This window comes from Armigeres subalbatus, chromosome 3 (assembly GCF_024139115.2).
Source record: "Armigeres subalbatus isolate Guangzhou_Male chromosome 3, GZ_Asu_2, whole genome shotgun sequence".
Taxonomy (NCBI): domain Eukaryota; kingdom Metazoa; phylum Arthropoda; class Insecta; order Diptera; family Culicidae; genus Armigeres; species Armigeres subalbatus.
In genome coordinates this window covers 300,004,637-300,017,413 of record NC_085141.1, presented here as the reverse complement: position 1 = coordinate 300,017,413, position 12,777 = coordinate 300,004,637, and positions in this window count along the sequence as shown.

Genomic DNA, 12,777 nt, shown 5'->3' with positions numbered 1-12,777 from the left:
GGGTTTAAGGCCGATCAGCTTCTCCGTGAGTGCATCCAGCATCCTGTTATACTGCTCTAAAGTCCACCGTGGGGTGCGTAGCAGCTACACACGAAGATCCCGTTGATTTTGGCGACAACAAAACCTTCGTTAGAGCTGTCTACCACCTCTTGGATAGGGAATCTGGCCGTCACTTGGATAGCCGCAATCTCCGTAGCATCCGCCACCCAGTTGCCGTTGTCAGAAGGGATTCGGTACGGCTCAGCAATAATTGCCACGTCGCACATTGCTTCTGTTGTCGACTGCCACAACAGCTGCTGTGCGGTGTCGCAATGATTGAGATTTAACTGGATGATCTCCATTAATCTCGTCCCGCCATCGCCTTCTTGTATGCAGGGCATTGGAAGCCACCCGTCGTATGGTCGTTTCCGTCCTCCGGTTTGCAGAGCAGGCATCGCGGTTGCTTCGTACAGTCCCTAGCAACGTGTCCTTCTTCGCCACATTTTCTACATAGACCGGATCTATCCGGACCTTTGCAGTTTCGCGCCTGGTGTCCAAACGCCATGCATTTGAAGCATCTCTCCATCTCTTTGGTGACCCGCGGAGTGAGTCTCAACGGGCACACCGACCATCCGACTTTCACCTTGCCCACCTCCACCATTTTGTTGGCAGCAACTGCTGGTAATCGTATCGCTGCTACTTGTGTACCACCGTACGCTTTCCTAAGCCGGATCGTCATCTGCACCTCACTCAGCATACATTGTGAGACAAGAGCCTCCCTCAGTTCGTCTTCCGACGTAATCTCGTCCAGGTCTCTGCACTCGACTACTGCTTCCTGTGTAAGAGCTCTTACGTTTGCTTCACTGCCCAAGGAATTGGCAACGAGCTCCCGGAAGGCCGAGCTTTTGATTGTTGGATCTTTCTTCAGCTCGAACAGCAACTCCCCTTCTGGGTACGCCTAGTCCTCACTACTTTCTCTCCCAAGTCCTTGAGATCCGGGTTTTCTCTTACTTTCCTTAGGATTGCTGCATACGTCGTCCTGTCGCTCGCTTCGATGATCAGGGCGTCGCCCTTGACCCTCTCCTGAGGAGATCGACGTTTTTCTCTCTTCTTCTGTTCCTTCTTCTTTTCCACAGTCACCTTCTGCTTCTTCCTCTTCTCTCGCTGGCTTTCTACGGTTTGCCATTCACCGTTCTTGGCGCCATCCTTTAGTACGTTAGCACAATCGTGCACGTTCCGCTGCTTCTTCGGGACTTCCTGCTCCCCTGGCGAGTCCCTGCTTCGCTTCTCCGTGCGAGTATTTTGGATGCTCATTGGTGTCTGCTGTGTGTCTGCTGCATGCTCCGCTCCCTCTCTCAGCGTTTTTTCAGCTGCCTCAGCTCTTTTTTTGAGCGCGTTCTGTTCGTGCTCGGCAGCTTTAACGGCGGATTTGATGCTCGTCACTAGAACCTTTATCTTAGTGTGGACATTGTGTTTGTCCTTCACGAAGTCATAGAGCTCGTTGATTCGCTTCCGCACTTCCATCAGGTTGGACCTCCCAAGTTGTAGTTCCTCCTGAATAACACTACTTGCCGATTTTGGTGTGGACACCCTATTCTCGGATCCTAGCTCCTGTTGGCCTGCCTGGTTCTCAGAAGTCTTGGCCAAACTGCTGGTACTTGCTACTGCTGCCTGCGCCATCACTGGAGATCGCTGCAGCTTCCCACTCTTTGCGAAAACAATCGCTCCGCCTGCTCCTTCGTTGATTTTTGTATTCGTTTCCATGTTAAAAGGGTCCCCCCTCCGGGCCGTTATCTCTACCCGTTGTAGATAGTCGCCTTTTGTGATCCCATGGGTGCCTTTGTAAACAGTGAGGTCCATGCAAGGGTTGCCTTATAGCACCGTGTTCAGAGCCGGATCGACGTAGATCAGGAATGTTACATCTGAACCTACTACCCACCAGTCTAGGTGACAGGTGTTGAGCGTTACCGGAGGCCTGCCAGGTTGTTTACCGGGACGGAGGCAGTCGAACCATTAGCCTGCCTGCCGTTTCAAAAAGATGTCACTCTTTTTTACTCAGGAAACAGAATAGCTCGACTGTCAGCCCATATACGCCTAATCCTATCCAAAAACCGAGAATCGTCCAATGTCGTTTGCCGTGACCAGTATACCATAATCAGGATCTTACTGGTATGAATCCTGATGTGCCAGTTGGCACTCCTCTTGGGCTTGTGTGCTTTGAGCGGCGCACGGTCGCTGTGATAGGGCCTGCTTGCAGACACATGCAGCTTTTATAGAGGTTCAACAGAGCCCACTGTCAAACCCCACCACATCCTAGACAGGCCCCTAACTCGCAGTGGCCATGGGAGGGGTCGTCAAGCCCTTGGACAAAGTCCCTGCTGCCCTGTGTGTGTGTGTGTGTGTGTGTGTGTGTGTGTGTGTGTGTGTGTGTGTGTGTGTGTGTGTGTGTGTGTGTGTGTGTGTGTGTGTGTGTGTGTGTGTGTGTGTGTGTGTGTGTGTGTGTGTGTGTGTGTGTGTGTGTGTGTGTGTGTGTGTGTGTGTGTGTGTGTGTGTGTGTGCGCAAAACTACTCAAAAAATGTCACTCATTTTTCGGGCACTTATCCTCAACCGATTTGCTCGCAACAAGTTGCATTCGACGCAGAATCCTGTCCCATTGTTTCCTATTTGAAATTGGCTAGATCGGACTATGGGATCGAAAGTTATGGTCAAAATACAAATTCATACGAAAAAATCGCGTAAAAAATGTCACTCATTTTTCGGGCACTTATCCTTAACCGATTTGCTCGCAACAAATTGCATTCGACGCAGAATCCTGTACCATTGTTTCCTATTGGAAATTGGCCATATCGGACTATGGGATCGAAAATTATGGCCAAAATACAAATTCATACGAAAAAATCGCGTAAAAAATGTCACTAATTTTTCGGGCACTTATCCTCAACCGATTTACTTGCAACAAGTTGCATTCGTCGCAGAATCCTATCTCATTGTTTCCTATTTGAAATTGGCCAGATCGGATTATGGAATCGAAAGTTATGGCCAAAATACAAATTCATACGAAAAAATCGCGTGAAAAATGTCACTCTTTTTCGGGCACTTATTCTTAACCGATTTGCTCGCAACAAATTGCATTCGACGCAGAACCCTGTACCATTGTTTCCTATTGGAAATTGGCCATATCGGACTATGGGATCGAAAATTATGGCCAAAATACAAATTCATACGAAAAAATCGCGTGAAAAATGTCACTCATTTTTCGGGCACTTATCCTTAACCGATTTGCTCACAACAAGTTGCATTCGACGTAGAATCCTGTCCCGTTGTTTCCTATTGAAAATTGGCCATATCGGACTATGGGATCGAAAATTTTACCATTTTTTTTATGGAAAAATCGCAAAAAAAATGTCACTCATTTTTCAGGTACTTTTCCTCGACCGATTTGCTCGCATTAAATTGCATTCGACGCAGAATGTCTCATTGAAAATTGTCCAGATCGGACTATGGGCTTAGAAGTTATGGTAAAATTACTATTTATTGTGAAAAAGAGTTCAAAAAAGTCTAGCTCACTTTTTTAGCACTTAGACTTCATCTATTATTCGCAACAGATTGCATTCGACGCAGAATCTTGTCCCATTGTTTCCTATAGAAACTTGGCCGGATCGTACAATTGGGTCAAAAGTTATGGCGAAAATACTAATTTTAAAACTACAAAATTAAATGCTATTTTTTGCTCTTATGCTCATCCGATTTGTTTGCAACAAATTGCGTTTGGCGAGAATTTTTTTTATGCATATAAACAAGTATGAAAAATAAGACCAATCCACATATTGGTGTTATTTTAGATTTTCCCAAACCTTTTGAACGAACGAGAAAGGCACCATCATCGCTAGGTGGATTAATCTGGGTTTTTAAATCGATTATCGAGAAATCTATTATTTTTTTTCCTGTCATTCTACTGATCCGATTAATCGACTGCAACTAATCGATTAATAGACAAAATCGATTATTTTGAAAATATTTGAAAACTTCAAAGCAAAGTTTAAAGTTTAAAGTTAGTTGCCATTCGACATTGTTTTTGCATTAATAGTTTGACTAACTTTATTTTAAACAATTTAAGAGTTTCTCAGAACCTTACCTCAAGATTACGAAAATCATATCTGAACAAAAAGTTCTTCCCCTGCTTTAAATATAAGTGACAAGAACTTCTCTTGTGACAGTTTCCTTCCTATAGATAGAACATGCATTTTTTATGTCAAAGATCATATTTGTTGCTAAATAACATAGCATTTTATTGATTGAAGTTCAGTAGAAATTTTTAAACAAGAACGTGTCCAACCAGTATCAGTGTTGATAAAATCATTCAAAGATCTCAATAATAGCCACAGTTTTTTTTCACGCCTAATCGCATCGTTTTACTCCTTCGTTTAAAAAAAACTCATTTCGCTTCAAAAAGCGTTTACGAAATACAGATTTTGTTTCGTTTTTCCTAGGCAAATATATTCAGCGCATGTTATGTGATAATAATTAATTGGGTTTTCGAGGTAGAAATTAAAAAAATAGCTTTTGGAGAGATAAGCGAAAAAAACACAAAATTCTATTTTTTTATTTTATAGCTATAACTCTCATTGCTCAATTGATTTTGATGAAATTTTGCAGGAATGATGAGTGCTAACGAATACATTTTCTGTGAATATTTTTTGTGAAAATGCATTGGAATGTTATTGATGAATTAGTGTTTTATTGTAATGCAAATGCAAATCATCTAGTTCGAGTAGAGACGTTCCATGGTGGAATAAAACTCTTGAGAAGCTTAGGAAAACTGCGCGTAGGGAGTTCAACCGTGCTAAGCGAACCGGCGATTGGAGCCTATACAGAAAGGCCCTGACGAACTAACACAAAGAAATAAGGTCAGCCAAACGGAAATCGTGGATTCTAATGTGTGAAAGCATAGAGAATACAACCGTAGTGGCCAGACTCCAAAAAACTCTTTCAAAAGACCACTCCAATGGTGTGGGTAGCCTCCGAAAGACGGATGGTTCGCTCACTGTAGAGCCTAGCGATACACTGAACGAATTGTTAAAGATCCACTTCCCTGATTCAATCCCTGAGTCGAGCATCGGCGACCAAGGCACTGGAATTGCTGTCTCAGATCCACAAGAGATCCAATGGGCTTCTGGATCTAAAAAAGACGCAATAAAGGTTGCAAAGGAAGCTTTCACTCGGGCCAGGGTTGAGAGGGCTGTGAGATCTTGCGAGCCATTTAAGTCTCCTGGCATGGATGGAATATTCCCAGCGTTGATCCAAAAAGAGGAGAAAACACTGGTTCCACCCTTGGTTGAGATTTTTAAGGCGAGTCTGATTTTGGGGCACATACCTAACGATTGGCGTCAAATCCGGGCTGTCTTCATTCCGAAGAGAGATAAAAGAGAGATAAAACCAACCCCAAAGCATTCAGGCCGATAAGTTTATCCTCTGTAATGCTCAAAATTATGGAAAAGGTACTATGCGAGTACATAAATCACAAATTTATGAAAGCAATGCCTTTGTCAAAAAACCAATTCGCTTATCAAAGTGGAAAATCTACGATCTCGGCACTACATACGGTAGTTCAAAAAATCGAAAAAACACTTAATGCAAAAGAAATTGCTCTTGTAGCATTTCTTGATATTGAGGGCGCATTCGATAACGCTTCTTATTCGTCTATAGGGTCAGCAATGTTGAGGAGAAAATTCGACCCATGCATTGTTACCTGGGTACATGCTATGCTAGCTAATCGGAAAATCTCCTCTGAGCTTAGCGGTTCATACATCACTGTTAAAGCAACAAGGGGGTGTCCGCAAGGCGGAGTGCTTTCTCCTGGTCACTGGTGGTGGATGAGCTTCTAGACAGCTTAGAGAGAAGAGGCTTCGAAGTGGTTGGATATGCTGATGACGTTGTCATTATTGTACGAGGCAAATTCGAAAGTGTTATCGTGGAAAGAATGCAATCTGCCCTAAATCACACTTTTTCCTGGTGTCAAAAGTATCAACTAGGCATAAATCCTACAAAAACTTCCATTATCCCTTTCACCAAACGGAGAAAGGTACAACTGAAACCCCTTTTCTTGAATCAAACACAATTAGTTTATTCAAGTGAAGTAAAATATCTAGGTGTCATACTCGACGCAAAGCTTAATTGGAACTCTCATCTCCAATCAGTTGTGCAGAAAGGTTTCAATACACTTTGGGTTTGTTCAAAAACCCTTGGTAAAAGATGGGGCCTAAAACCAAGTATGATCATGTGGATATATAAAACCATTGTCCGTCCCAGGACAACTTACGCTTCCCTTGTCTGGTGGCCTAAAACTAATGAGGCTGCTGCAAGGGCTAAGCTCAACAAAATCCAACGCACCGCTTGCATAGCCATCACTGGTGCAGTTCGTAGTACACCCACTTTGGCCCTAGACGCAATGCTTCACCTGCCCCGGTTAGATCAATTCATAAAGCTGGAAGCGGAAAAAAGTGCTCTAAGGTTAAAGAGAACAAAAACACTGCTGTCAGGAGACCTTACGGGTCACCTCAGCATATTAAATGAATTTGCCATAAATCCCGCAATAGGAATTTGTAGTGACTGGATGGAAACGGTAGTCAATTATGACTTACCTTACGATGTGTTCATTCCTTCCCGCCAGGAGTGGGAAGGAGGTGGACCCGCGTTCCAACAGGCTCTATAAATTTCTTCACAGATGGTTCGAAAATGAATAATCTGACAGGATCCGGAATCTATGGCCCTACAACAAAATTTCTGTCCACTTAGGACAGTGGCCCACAGTATTTCAGGCGGAAATATATGCAATATTAGAATGCGTGTTATTATGCCTGAGGAGAAAGTATAGATTTGCAAAAATATGTATTTTCTCTGACAGCCAAGCAACACTTAAGTCGCTTAATAACTACACTTGTAACTCAAAGCTAGTGGGAATGCATTCTGGCTTTGAAAAACTTATCCATACGCAATCGAGTCTACCTATATTGGATCCCAGGACATACGGGTCTAGAGGGAAACGAGATTGCTGATGAGCTAGCCAGGAATGGATCTAATGAAAGGTTCATTGGCCCTGAGCCCTTCTGCAGGATCTCAGACTGCTCTGTAAAAATGGAACTGAACAAATATATGGTCAGTCAAATCACATCAAACTGGAATGCACTTCCCCATACGAGCCAATCCAAAAGGCTCGTAACGATTAACCCCAAGAAAACCCAACAACTATTAGGTCTCAACAAAAGGGATCTCAACATCTACACCGGTCTAATAACTGGACACTGCCCCTGCAGATACCATCTACAAAAGATCAGAGCAATCCAAACCTCAAATTGCCGCTTCTGTGACGAGGAGAGAGAAACATCAGAACACATCCTCTGCTATTGCAGTGCACTCACCCAACGTAGGTTCAAAGTTCTCAGCAAGCCCTTTTTAGGGCCTGCTGACATATGGATCTTATCCCCCAAGGACGTGGTTGGCTTCATAAAGCTAGTCTCGCCAGAATGGGGGAGTCACATACTGTAACTCAGGATCTCTATTCATCAATAATAGATGGTCGTGAGTTCAGTCGATACCAAGGTATCTCAGTGACAAACATGTTACTGAGATAACTTGCGTATTTCACAGCAAAAGGGTATATCACAATAGTCCTAAAATCTGGACGCAGTGATCTTCACCCGACAAACGAGGAAAAAAAAAGGAAAAAAAAATTGTAATGCAGGATAGACATTTCTGATACAAGATAAGATAAACACACAGAAAATGATATTTTTTTGATTTCTCCGGAGCTTGAATCCTCCACCAATCGATTTCTACGAAGTTTTTGTGCAAGTGGACATATATATTACTGATTTGTTGTAGCGGGATTAATTATGTGGGAATTTGGGTCCGATTTTGCCCACTGTGCAATGCGGGGAAAGTGGATAATTTTCTGATCACACAATATTTTTCTTCCCTCCAGGGTTTCTTTCGATGGCTGTAAACCTTAATATGTTCCTTCTTTGTTATCATGGTGTTTCCAGTGGTTATTGTACTAATATAAATAAGAAAACGACTGATTAATCCAGCAATCGGTATTGATGCCTTTCACATGTTTTACATATTTAAAAAAATGTATAAGAAAGATAAAAATAGCACTGATAGGTAAATATATTTTATAACAAGTTTCGCCATTGAATACATTTTTTTGCGAACAAATTGGTTAGGGACAAGTGCTTAAAATAGGTGATTATTTTGTACGTGTTTTGCGCACACACATACATACAAGCACGCACACACAGACATCATCTCAATTCGTTAAACTGAGTTGATTAGTTTATAACCCTGCAAGTCCCATTTTTCCTATAAAAAGTTCATCTTTGGGCGAACATATAGATTTTACGTACATTTAGTGTTCGAGAAGGCAAAACCAGCACCCCACTATCTATTATACGAATTCTTTAGAGACGTATTCCATTAACCCAATGAAATAATTCAAAATATTCAGAGCAATTACCGTTTTGATTTTAATGATATGTCACTACTCATCACAATTGAAGGTCAAGTTGATTTGGGTTTTCCACTTACCCCATTTAACTGTGGTAACTGGAAAAACAACTCCTAACTTTCAAATCTATTCATTTATTTAGTCTACACACTTAATTTTTTTACCGAGATCTCAGCAAAATGTTGAGCTTTTACCAAGATTCGCACAGCCGTGCCCAAGCAAACATGTTTTTTGCCGAGATTTCTGTCAAAATTGCTGAAAATCAGCAAATATTTTGCCGAAAATCAGCTAACAAACGCCATTTTTGCTGGAATATCAGTTTTTCATTTTGCTGGCGCACGATTGTGCGGATTTTTGCCGAGCTGCAGAAATAAAAACTGAGTGTGTACATCTAAACAGATAACACTGAATTTGACGCCACAATACACGGTTCGAGGCCGCATCTCTCCATCCTTGAATACGCCCCACGCTCGCCAAGTCGTTTTGCACCTGGTCTGCCCATCTCGCTCGCTGCGCTCCACGTCGTCTCGTCCCTGCCGGATCGAAAGCGAACACCATCTTTGCAGGGTTGCTGTCCGGCAATCTTGCAACATGTCCTGCCCATCGTACCCTTCCGGCTTTAGCTACCTTCTGGATACTGGGTTCGCCGTAGAGCTGGGCGAGCTCGTGATTCATTCTTCGCCACCACACACCGTCTTCTTGCACACCGCCAAAAATGGTCGTAAGCACCCGTCTCTCGAATACTCCGAGTGCTTGCCAGTCCTCCTCGAGCATTGTCCATGTTTCATGTCCATTCAACGGCTCGTTCCTCATGAGCTTCGATCGGGAAGCGAGCTATGAATATAAAATTGTCCATTAACAGCTCTGACCGCTTCCGGGACCTACGGATTTTCCACCAGGGAACCTGTAGTAGAGGACAATTCAGTTCTAGCGCCAAAACTGGTCGTTTGACGGTTAGTTTTTCATGGTTTTCTATCTGGAAGCGAGGTATGAATATAACATTGGATCATTTTTTAATTTGACTGCATCTGAAACCTACATATCGCCCCAGGGATACATGTAGAAGGATGCATTTAAGTTTTTGCACCAAAGCTAGTTATTCGACGTTTCTTTTTTAAAGGTTTTCTATCAGGAAGCGAGGTATAATTATACTTATTTCGGGACCAACTGATTGCTTCATGGGAACCTGTAGAAGGGGACATATAAGTTTTAACGCCAAAAGAAGTATAACTAGTATTACTGCTAAAACTGAAATACAGGGCGAACTCGATTATCCGGAGTATCGATTTTATTTTCACTCCGGATAATCGAATTTTCCGGATAATCAAATCACCATAAAAAATCAAACCTGCAATTAAATAACGAAAAACTCATGGACCAGTTGAATGACCAGTTTTGGCGCTAAAACTGAAATTTACTCTCTACAGCAGAGCTTCCCAAACTTTTGGGTATGCGACCCACCTAGCAAAATTCTCTATGTCTCGCGACCCACCTATGAAAAAATGCATTTTACCAAGTAGTATTAAGGATTCATTGAATCTGAACGTCATCTTTTTCGGCTTCATCCACATAAAAAATATTCACGTTACCTTACATGTACAAATGCAAAAAATGACGAACATGATATTGTTTGTTAAAATGTCAGTGTTTTCATTTTACTTCATTAAGGGGGCAGCTTTTAGTCATAAAATGTTTTCTGAAATAGCGTGTGATGAATATCTATATAATAAAAATGAAATGGTCTGTGTTCGTATCCGCATAACTCGAAAACGGCTAGATGGATTTTCTTCATTCCTTCAGCAGATATGTTCGTTATCGTTTCCGACGGGTTTATATGATAATTCCTCATGCAAAAATCATTACTAAAGTCGATTAAATAGTGAAATACTGAGATTCGTATGGGAATTTCGCATAGGCAGTTCATAACGTGCATTTTCGCCTACTATGCAGGACTACGTCTGCCGGGTCAACTAGTTTAAAATAAAATGCGGTTTGAACTTAAAATTATGTTCCTGAAAAAAAATGATCAAAAGGTTCGGCATTCGAGCTGCAATTAATATTTGTTCTACGCGACCCACCAACAATCTGCTCGCGACCCCCCTGGGGGTCGGGACCCACAGTTTGGGAAACCATGCTCTACAGGTTCCCCGGGGACAATCCGTAGGTTCCGGAAGCGATCAAAGCCGTCAATGGTTCATTTTATATTCATACCTCGCTTCCTGACAGAAAACCATGAAAAACGAACCGTCGATTGACCAGTTTTGGCGAAAAAAATGAAATATCCCCTCTACAGGTTCCCCGGGGGCACCCCAGCGACTTCAGGATTCGTCTTTTTGGTTGTTTTTTTTTTTCAATTTCGACGTATCAGTAGACATCTGGAATGTAATCCTAATGAAGGATCGGTTAAAAAACTTGATTCAAATGAATATGTGGCCTGGTCCCTTTTAAAACTCCCGATTGGCACCGATTCTAAACAAATGGCCATATCTCACTTGATTCTAGTCCGATTTCGAAATTTAACATATGATTCCAATCAGAAAGAGCCCTACTTCATTTGTGGTTACTAATATTATTCTGTTTTTAACGCCAACTTATCCTGATACCCACCACAAATTTACGGTTCTGAACCTACCTTCGAAAAACCAGGAATATCTCCTGTATCCGATGGCCAGGGTCTGTTCCAGGACCATATGGTGGTACTACATTACATTTCTAGTTCAGGCATCCCTGAGTTGTCAAAATCGGATAATTATTGACATAGTTACAGCGCATCTAATTATGCCCGAAATTTGCCTATCCCAGTTATTTTGGACATCCCCTCTGTATGAATGTAAGACCAACAGCCTTCCGGAACAACATAATGCTACAATTGCAATCTCATCGTACTATTTACGGAGTGAATAATGACATTTTGTACTATGTTACAGAAGACATTCAACCATGTTGTTTGGTTTTGATTGATGATACAACTTCTCTAAATTCTACTTTTGAACTTGTAAAATACAAATTTGGCGTAAGTTCATCCAATTGTAAGAGTATTATTTTCATTGATGTATTTATAACTAATCAGTTTGAAACCTGTTACGAACCATGCTGCCGCTGCCACATTGTGCCTCTGCATGGCATAAAACCTATTAAACCCGGTCAGTCTGGAACCGGTTCGCCCGGCATGTGCTTCTCTGTCAGTGTTTTCTGTTGTTTTCCCATGTGGAGCAATTATGATATCACTCAATTATCGTTCCTATGCCTCTATCGCATCTTTGTTACGCCACCATGGTCTATGTAGTCTTGTTGATAAGGTACCGTTTTTCTTCTGTATATCAAGTGGTGTAAAACCTACGGAGAAAAAATACGCACATGCTCGTCAATTATTAACACATTTTTTTTCCCAATTGGAGATTCAAATGATCTTGAATAAAGTGGTCAAACGTTATTTTCCAAACAATAGCAAATAATTGATATGTAGTTTGGGGGTCATGCAGAAACAACGGAAACAATTTGATTTAATAAAAATAAAAAGCAAAATGTTCTTTAATTCTATCATTGAACCACTTGCTTTTCATAGATAACCGATACAAAGTCCTCTGATGTTTCTGATCGTTGTCGTCATGACTTTGAAAAATCGTCACGATCACAGCTGTGGCATCTATTTTCAGCTCAATGATTGAAAAATTTCAATTTGAAGATTTGTTTACATTTGTTCCTGATATTTGTTGTCTGAAAACTCATTTAAAATGTTAAGAAAATGGATCGAACATCACAGTGGGAGCCACTTTCCAGCAATCGATTAGGATCTCTTGTCTATGATTTTGCTCATTACAATGAGAGTTATGTCGAAAGGTCCCTACTGGAACACGTTGTTTTCAGCTGATCCCTTATCTGCCTCGTGCTCAATTAATCAATAAACATCGAATTTGTACGATGCAAAGCATATAACATTCGAAAGAATGACCCACGGAGGAGTATAAGAGCCTGGGTAGCGAATGCGATCTCGTGATGCCTACTCTCGGTGGGTACTTTCCCATTTACCGCTAACTTTTTACGCTCGATATTGCATGTCCACACAACCTGTGAAACCCGACTTTGCACGGCAATCATCGCCATCGACGGCTCTGGCAGGGCGGTACCTGCTGCACACTGAATCCCATTATGGCTCCAGTTGCTGTGGAATCTCTTCTGGATGGGAGTCTTCCACATATTTTCAACGAATGTTTTGATTCGCCCCTTTTTCTGCTTGTTCGCAACTACTTTGCGGGTGTAATGGGCGAGCGTGTGCGCGGGTCTACATGCT